General features: G+C 36.7%; 1 pseudogene; it reads right to left on the minus strand.

The window, feature by feature from the left end:
- Positions 1 to 510: 510 nt before the first annotated feature.
- LOC145797657 (carboxylesterase 1 pseudogene) lies at positions 511 to 8,145 on the minus strand (annotated as a pseudogene).
- Between the last annotated feature and the right edge of the window lie 2,030 nt (positions 8,146 to 10,175).

Raw genomic sequence — 10,175 nt, forward strand, 5'->3', positions numbered from 1 at the left:
CAAGTTTCATTTAAGAACCCTGGAGATGCTTTACCAGACTGAATATTTTTAAGTTTGGAATAAAAATAAATAAATGTAGGGTAATTTTGATAATGAGATAATTTTGAAACTTTTTAAATATATATTTTATATTTGTGGAATGATCATTGAATAAATAGATAAATAAAGACGGACATTCAAATAAATAGTGAGACATTTTAACAGATAATTGGACAGATAGATAACACGTGTACAAATATATAATAGACAGATAGATAACTTTGAACATATAGGTGTCCTTCTAGACAAATAATGTCATTTCGGCCTTAAAAAATATATATATATGTATATATATTTAACTTCAACCTATTGATTCAAGAGTTTTAAAAATAAATTTCTGACAGTAAATATTAATAAACTTAAAAAGATTATACAATCTTCATTATAATGTTTTTATGTAGGATGTACAATGTACAATCATTATTACTCTATACTTATCTTTTTTGTAAAATGAACTACCTTCCCCTCCAATCACAATGAAGTAATAAATTTTTGTAGAATAACAAACAGATCCTTCCCTTTAGACTCCACAAATAGCTCAATGCCGTGGTGACCCTTTCCAAAGTGGGTCACTGTCCTTAAACCCTTCTCCTTCAACATATTTGCAATCTCCATCTAACGATCAATCAACGGGTCATCATTACAACCCGTCACCAAGACCTGCCAACCCGCCAACCGGATCTGCTCTAGTTGACTCGACCCACGGCCCACCGTTGGATTGCAATACTCATGATCACGATCTGAACCGATGGGTAATGCCAACTCCCACTTAAAATCAGTCCCGGATAATGTCAAAAAAAGGTCCTTAATCAACCCAATCTCTGACCCGACCTGCTTTGACCCACCAAAAAACGGGTGGTGCAAAATCTACCCTTCGATTTTCAAGGGCCGAAGATCATCAATAAATTGGGTTGCACGTAGTCGTGCATGGTAGGCTATGTTGGCACCAGCACTAGTGCCCATGACAAAACAACAAGAAAAATCACAAAATTGAGTTAGCCACAGCTCTTGGGTGGTTTTGAGCCACTGCAAGGTCTTGACGGCGTCGTCGTAGGAAGGGGGTAGACGGTGTTCAGGAGCAAAACGGTAGTCGACAGAGACGATTACGGCAGAGAGGTCGGCGGCGAGTTTGACACAAAAGTCATGGTTTATGGTTGAGGCTGCGCTCGTGAAGACAAAGCCACCGCCATGAATATAAACTATTAGAGGAAGGTTGAGCATGAGATTGGGAGTGGTGGGTGGTTTGTCAAGGGCCTGTTTGGGGAGATAAATTCAGAGCCATGTTTGGTTTTTAGGGTTTAGAGGAAGGTCTTTGGAGAGAACAGGAGAGTGGGTGTTGCGATCGGGTGTGGCTGGGGTGCTGGGAAATTGTATCAACCGTGTATACACCGTCAGGATTGGATACTGTTAGGTTTTATTATTGGCAATCCCATTTGACAAGGATTTCTTTAAGTAGTTGATTTTCTTTCAAAACTATGATTACTTTTGGATTTCTATAAGTAATTGGATTTCTTCCAAAACTAGGATTACTTTTGAATTTTCTACAAATAGTTGGTTTTCTCCCAAAACTATTTAATTCCTCCAAATCTTCTTTTTGATACTTAAGGTTTATATCTGGGGATATTTTATTAGTTTTCTTTGATGTTTTATTGAGTATTCAACTCATGGTTTAAAGAAAGTACATCAAAGGTTTTGTTTGCTATACACAAGAGAGAGAGAGAGAGTTGTTCTTCGGTGGATTCTGGAGTGGCTCATCGTAAAGACAATTCCGAGGTGAAGACAGGGTTGGAGAGGCACATAGAGGTTGGTTCAATTAGGCGTAGATTCGCTAGGTAATTGAGAGTATACCTGTGTAATTCCTTTAAATCTTCTTAGTGGATTGTTTTGGGGCTGTTGCCCGTGGTTTTTTAATCACAGTTGGAGGTGTCCAATTGTGGTTTTTCTACATTAAAATCATTGTGCTGATTTGTCTTGATTGTTTGATTGGGATTGTTATATTCTGCTTAAAATTGATACATAATCACAAATCAACATCTAGAGGATTTCTAGATTTTTCAATTGGTATCAGAGCAGGTCGTTCTATTTTTTTAAAAAAAAATTCTTTTAGAACGAGATCTTGTATGATTTGTGATAATGGATTCAATTCGTGAGGGAAATTCTATGGTTCGACCACCCCTACTTGACGAATCCTCGGAGAGTGATGATGAAAAGCTTGAGCAAGCTTATGAAAAGTTGTACAAGGAGTCTCTTAACTTATTCAAATTAAATGACAAACTCACAAAAAAACTCAAAGCATGTGAAAGTGAGAATGTCAAACTTAAGGATGAGATTTCCGAGGCTAGGATTGATGCCATCAAGATAGCTAATGATCGATAAGCTCTTTGTGCAAAACTCTTGACTTGTGAGACAGAGAGGAATGAGCTACAACAGATCTATGCAACATATGAAGAAAAAATTGAAACTCTCGAGATGTCTCAAGTTGCTTTGGAAGAACTAATGATCAAGAAAGAGGAAGAACTCAAGTGTGCTATGGCTAGCATTGATCTTTGGAACAGAGGATCAAAGACTTTGGAAAATATCATTGGGTCTCAACAAATTTGTTCTGACAAGAGTGGCATTGGCTTTGGTGATAACAAAGAGCAAAAACAGAGTGCTTCAACATCTCATGATACAAGAACTCAAGGAAAGGGAGAACAAAAAATTCAACATAAGGATGGACTTCTTAAACTTCATAGAGTTGGTAAGGTAAAAGAAAAGAAGGTACACCTTGTTTTTATTTGTCATCATTGTGGTATGCATGGTCATATTCGCCCTTATTGTTATAAGTTGTATGGAAAAGTGTATTTGCCTAGACCTAGGAATAGGAAGTTGGAAACCATGTCGAGACGGGTTCCTATTGCAGGGGAAAGGAACCACAACGTCAAGACACCACCCAAGAACTGCAATTCTCACAACTTTGTTCGTACTAAAGCAGTTTGGGTGAGAAAACTTGACTTGTACTAATTTGTTTATTTTTTTTAGCTTTTGGATTTTTGTGTGTTGTTTTTAATGAAAAAAAAAATGTTTGCTTGTTCATTTTTTTTTTGTCTTGCTTTATTTTTGAAAAAAAAAAGAAAAAAATGTGCAAAAGAAAGAAACAAAAAAAAAAAAAAAAAAAAAAAAAGATGTGCAAAAGAAAGAAAAGAAAAAGATGTGAAAAGAAAAAGGAAAAAATAAAGGATTCATTGATTGAGGGGGAGCCTCCGCCTTTACTCACCAAATACCCCTTGATTCCTAGTGGTTTGACTTTCCTTTGTTGTGCTTAGATTCTCTTGACGGAGGTCTAACTTTTAGATCACTACTAGGATTGAATCTAGTGTTTGTCGAATTCCATGAGTCACACATACACTTTTATCATGGGATCTATGCTTTTCACATAATGCATCACTTTCTTTCATGAGGAATTTTCTACAGACTGTGCACATTGTGCTACTAGTAATTGTGCTTCTTGGATAATCTTGTGTGTTTTAAGGTACAAATATGAAATTCCTTGCTTGCTCCACCATATTATTTTTTTTTGTTTTCTTCTTGTTCACTGTTTTCAGTGTTTGTGGTTGTTTTTCGTGAAGGGGAGTTTGGTTTATCTTTGCAAGAGTTTGTTAGCATGGACATTTTGATTTGTTTTGTAAGGGAGATGGGCTTTAGTTGTTTTGCATGTTGCTATGCACTGTTTGCTTGTTATTTCCTTTTTGCATGCTCCTGATATTTACATTGTCATATCATTGCTTGTTGGTTTATGATCTTGCTTTTGTTGTTTGAGAGTTGTTTTTCATGAGTCCTAGTTTTCATCTATTCATGTTTTTCATCTCATGTTTTCCATCTCATGTTTCAAGATAACCGTGTCATATGTCTATTACTTTTTCATATACTCTTGTGGGACTAATAGTTGTTTTGGAGATTGTGGCACTAATAGCTATTTTACAGATCTTAATCTTGAGAAAGAAGTTTGTGTTTGTTGGTTGTAATGGGTTGGGGTGATTAAGATTTTATTTGTTAGGTGTGTTTTGTCACGGCATTGCCAAAGGGAGAGATTGTTAGGTTTTATTATTGGCAATCCCATTTGACAAGGATTTTTTTAAGTAGTTGATTTTCTTCTAAAACTAGGATTACTTTTGGATTTCTATAAGTAATTGGATTTCTTCCAAAACTAGGATTACTTTTGGATTTTCTATAAATAGTTGGTTTTCTCCCAAAACTATTTAATTCCTCCAGATCTTCTTTTTGGTACTTAAGGTTTATATCTAGGGATATTTTGTTAGTTTTTCTTGATATTTTATTGAGTATTCAACTCATGGTTTAAAGAGAGTACATTAAAGGTTTTGTTTGTTATACACAAGAGAGAGAGAGAGAGAGAGAGAGAGAGAGAGAGAGAGAGTTGTTCTTCGGTGGATTCTGAAGAATTCGAGCCTAAAGCTTCGGTGGATTCTGGAATGGCTCATCGTAAAGACAATTCCGAGGTGAAGACGGGGTTGGAAGAGGCACATAGAGGTTGGTTCAATTAGGCGTAGATTCGCTAGGTAATTGAGAGTATACCTGTGTAATTCCTTTAAATCTTCTTAGTGGATTGTTTTGTGGCTATTGCCCGTGATTTTTTAATCACAGTTGGAGGTGTCCAATTGTGATTTTTCCGCGTTAAAATCGTTGTGCTGATTTGTCTTGATTGTTTGATTAGGATTGTTATATTCTGCTTAAAATTGATACATAATCACAAATCAATATCTAGGGAATTTCTAGATTTTTCAGATACAATGCCAGGCTAGTTTTGCTGATCATGGGCCATGATTGAGTTTGAGAATGACGAAGAAGATACAATGCCCGGCTGGTTTTGCTGATCATGGGACATGATTGAGTTTGAGAATGATGAAGGAGTTGAGTTGAATGGAGGAAAGTGATGAGATAAGATTGATGTTAACGCTTTGTTTATCGTTTTCTTCACACAAAATCTTTGCGCCATTCATTTGGTTTTTCTGCCCTAAATTATGTTCTCCAACACGTAATTAATTAATTACTTTATTTTATGTAACTGGTGTGATGTAGAGAATTTGAGACAACCGAAGAAAAATCTAAACAAAAGATCTTATCTTTTATTTAAAATAAATGTGAGGTTGATTGGAATAATTTTTTTAATTTTTTTGATAAATTACAAATACACCCCTGAGTATTGCCCTTTGTGGTTTGAAAACTTACAAATACCTCCCTATTATAATTTTTTATTTAACAAAATTAATTGAAAAAGTAAAATTTCTAACTATTCACTAGACAATAATAAAATTATCTGAATTATTAATTGTAATAAAATTTTAACATTATTAAAAACTATTAAATAGCTTGATGATTTATACAACCACATCGGTAATTTGTAATTTAAGTAAACATTAGGAAGTGTGTTTGTAATTTACTCTAATTTTTTATAAAAAGATATGCAAAATGATAGAGAGGTGATGTGACCAAAATAAGATATAAAAAAAAAGATTATCTAAAATAGATCACCCCAAACAATCTGCATAATGTTAGGCTTCATAAAAAAATATCAAGAAAAGTTTTATGAAACTTTTAAAAATAATCTAGTATGGTAGGCAACAAAACAAGAAAAGCAGCTTACTATATTTTAATTTTGAAATCTTAATTTGCAAATAGTATAAACTTAGTTTTGTGTAGTGTTCTATGATTGATAGGTTGTAAATTAGTGTATGTGATTGTATAATATACAATAAAATACCACAAACTAGTTCAATGGTGGAGAATCTTTATGAAACTTTGCATGTTATTTTTTTATGAAACGTAGCATTACTTTTAAAATAAAGGGTTGTCGTTTAAGGTCAGAGCACTTTACCCCACTTTGGTTCAAATATATCTAGAAAGATTTCATATGAAATGACAATAATACCACTAAACTCGTTAACGCCATTACCTGTAGATATAAAATGACTATACTTGCCAAATGGAGGTTGGAGGTAGGATTAGCCAACGATGGTCATAGGTAGAGAGGGAGGATGAACAAAAACATTTTTCTTGTTTTTTCTTATGAGAATTCAATAAATTTTTTAAATTGTTATAATTTTTTTAAAACGAAGTCAAACATCAATAGAGTTTTGTTTAGAGTTTTCAAATTTTTTTATAAATATAAATAAAAAAATCATTAAAATAAATATTACCAAACAAGTATACCTTTTTGTATTAATTCTTACATGAATATTTATGATTGATTTATTATTTATAAATATATTTTTTAAAACAATAAATAACAGTGGAATGCTCAAAAGTATATCTTCTATTAACATTCACAATAATTAAATACAATGAGATAACAACTAATTCCTAAAACAAAGGGATAATAATACAAGAATGTGATAACAATTGATTCCTAAAACTAATGATAACAAGTTTGAATGAGATCTTTGATTTGACCAAGTCAGTGGCTATTACAACATGTTATAATAAGCCTCTAATATGCCCCCTCAAGATAGAGCTCGAGAGAGAAGTCCAATCTTGGATTTGAGATCAAGAAAACGAGCACGTGGAAGAGGTTTGGTGAGTGCATCAGCAAGTTGGTCTGCGAAAGACACATGAGCAACACGAAGGACACCATTTTGGACTTGATCCCGAATGAAATGAAAATCAATTCCAACATGTTTTATTCTAGAGTGAAACAGGGGATTGGAACAAAGCTGAGTGGCACCAACATTGTCACAATATATAATCGGACAGCAAGGGAGTTGTATGCCAAGATCAGTGAGAAGATAACAAAGCTAGTTGAGTTCTCCTGTTGCATGAGCCATTGACCTGTATTTAACTTCAGTGGACTAGCGAGCAACAGTGTGCTGCTTCTTAGAGCTCCAGGAGCTAGGATTGCAACCAAGGTAGATGAAATAGGCACTAGTTGAAGAATAATCGCCCTTGTCTCCTGCCTAATCTACACCAGAAAAGGCTTGTAAAGCCTGTTGGAAGTCATAATGAACATAATTAGAAAAGGCATGCAAATTTAATGGTGACTGGCGATGTAGTTATAGGCCTTCATTGATAGTTCCACAGAGATACCGTAGTAGACGTTTAACAAAATTCTAGTGGACAGTCGTTGGTGTGTGCATATACTGAGAGAGCTTGTTAATAGCAAAGGCAAGGTCAGGCCTTGTAATCAGAAGATATTGGAGGCTGCTAACAATTACTTGGTACTCTGTGGGATCAGTTAAGGGGCTACCCAATTTTAACATCAGAGTATCCGTTGTGTTCAGGTGTATGGGTTGGAGTGGTTAGATGTGAGATACCAGGGGTGGAGAGGAAATTAGCTAGAGCGATGTACTCACCACCATTGTCAGAGTACAGAGTTTTAATGGATGAATGAAAATGATTTTCTATAATAGGTTTGAATCTGATAAAAACTTCCTTGACTTCGGATTTGTGTTTAATTGGATAAAACCAAATGTATTTGGTGAAATGATCAATGAAGATGACATAGTGTTTAAAGCCATTGGTTGATAAAATTGGAAAGGTCCAAATATCTGAAAATATGATGTCAAGGAGCTGTGTAAAGACAATTGTAGAGCTGGAAAATGACAATTTGTGGCTTTTATTGCAGAGACAAGCATTACAAGAAAAATCATGAGATAAGGAAGAAGATAATCTTAAGTTATTGCTAGAAACAATGTGTTTGAGAATTAAAAAGGCAAGATGTCTTAGTCTATGATGCCAGTCGAAGGAGGTGGTCTTTATTGTGGAAAAAGCAATCAATGGAGAGAATGTTGGCCACTCATAAACACGGTCTTCAGTGTGTTCTCTCAGTGGCGTTGTCCCGGTGCGAAGTTCCTTCACAAGAAAAGAATTTGGTAAGTGTGGAGAAGTGGTTTGGAAATACTCCAAGATTCAATAAGACATTCTTGATCCTCTTATTACCATCTGAAAAAGGGATAAACACTCCGGTTGGGGGTGCCAGAATTAATACTCCGACGGACAAGTTAGTATGCTCTCAAGTTATTTTATTTATTCTCACATACCTCTCTTCGGTTGATAATCCTCTATTTCTACTAATATCTGGTCCCAGGGGTCGGGCCCACTCTTAATCCAGCGCATGATTGCTTGTTCGGCCTTCTGGTTGTATGCCAGTTCCTACTCGGGTCCTTGCATGGCCGATTGCACGGCCGATTTGTATATTTGACCTCAAGACCCCTTTGGATAGAGCCAAATCCTGTTTAGCCTGATTTCCTTCTAATAAATTTGGCTTTCCTTAGTATTTAATAATTCAGCCCCAACAGTAACAACTCTATGGAAACTTTGTTAGAGTTGCAAAACTGAGATATAGAAATTAGATTCTTTGCATAGAGGGTACACAGAGAACATTGTCTAATATAAATGCATTCTGAGGGATATGTAAAGAGGTAGAACTGGTGTAAGTGATGGGAAGATTGGAGCCATCTCTGATCATGATATTATCAGTGCCTACGTAAGGAGTATGCAACGAGAGGTTACTGAGGTCAGAAATGACATGGTGAGATGTACCGCTATCTAGAAGCCATGATGGATTGGTGGAAGGATTGGTGGCAAAATGGGCTTCTGGTTGCCATAGAGTGGTAGTTGGAGATATATGGGATGTGGGAGACATCTGGACTGGGACTAGCCAAAAGGAAGGGCACCGCTTGGCTATATGGCCTTGGAGTCTGCAAATCTGACAGTGACCAAGATATGGTCTGGGAGGAGGTCGAGGGTCTTATGGGGTGGAGGAACCTACATTGGTAGTAGTAGGTGGACGCTGGGCAGAAGGGTATGGTGTACGCTAGTTAGTGTTGGTATTGTGTTGAGGATTGAAGGGGTGCCAATGTTTGTTGGATTTCCATATGCCTCACTGTCGAGTACGCCCCCCACTCCTACATCCAGCCCCATTACCACCTGGATACCTCCACATATTCGGGTTGTGTCACCTAATCCCCAACCGCCACTTCCACCGCCATTTGAAGTTGTCGTCCCTCAGCAACTACCATGTGACGCTTCCACATCATCTGTCGTGCTAATTCCATCCCCCAATCCACCACCAGACCCCCAAACAGACGCTACCAACCTGCCATCATCATCCACTCCTACCTAATCCATAACTAACCCAACCTCATCACAACCTGAACCAACTGAACCTAATCCCATTCCAACTCACTCTACGACCACGCGAGCCAAGAACCACATTTATAAGCCTATCCAGAAATTGAATCTTAACACCCAACTCACAAAATTCAATGAACTTGAACCAACCTCAGTGACTAAAGCAATTATTGATCCTAAACGGTGTCAGGCTATGTCTGCTGAGTATGATGCTTTAGTGCGCAATGGCACATGGGACCTGGCACCACCTACTTCCCAACAGAATATAGTGGGCTGTAAATGGATTTTTCATATTAAACATAACTCTGATGGCTCTATTGACAGGTTCAAGGCACGTTTGGTAGCAAAGGGTTTTCATCAATGCCCAGGGGTTGATTATCTAGACACTTTCAGTCTCGTTGTCAAACTAACAATAGTGTGGGTTGTTCTTAGCCTTGTTGTTTCTCGAGGTTAGCCATTACAGCAACTTGATGTGAACAATGCATTTTTTCAAGGACACCTCTCAAAAACTGTTTTCATGTAACAACCACCTAGCTTTGTTGATCAAGATCATCCATCCTATGTTTGCAGACTTCGAAAGGCAATCTATGGTCTCAAACAAGCACCCCGGGCCTGTTATCATGAACTTCTCACTTTTCTTCTTCAGTCAGGCTTCAAAAATTCTCATGCTGACACTTCTCTGTTTGTTCTCACTACTACTGGTCATATTATTTACCTCCTTGTATATGTGGATGATTTAATCATCACTGGTGACAATACTCAACTAGTTGACTCTTTTGTTGCTGCTCTTGCTCATCGATTCTCAATCAAAGATCTCAGTCCGTTAGCATATTTCTTGGGTGTGGAAGTAGTACCAAATCAGCACAGCATCTTGCTCTCTCAACGGTGATGCATCTTGGATATATTGGCTTGAAATAAGATGACTAACGCCAAACTTGTGCTCACTCCCATTCCGATAAGCCCATCTCTGATGTTAAAATCAGAGTACCGAGCAATTGTTGGAAGCCTCTAAT

Source organism: Camellia sinensis, chromosome 8 (genome assembly GCF_055761805.1).
Source record: "Camellia sinensis isolate YWXY chromosome 8, ASM5576180v1, whole genome shotgun sequence".
Taxonomy (NCBI): domain Eukaryota; kingdom Viridiplantae; phylum Streptophyta; class Magnoliopsida; order Ericales; family Theaceae; genus Camellia; species Camellia sinensis.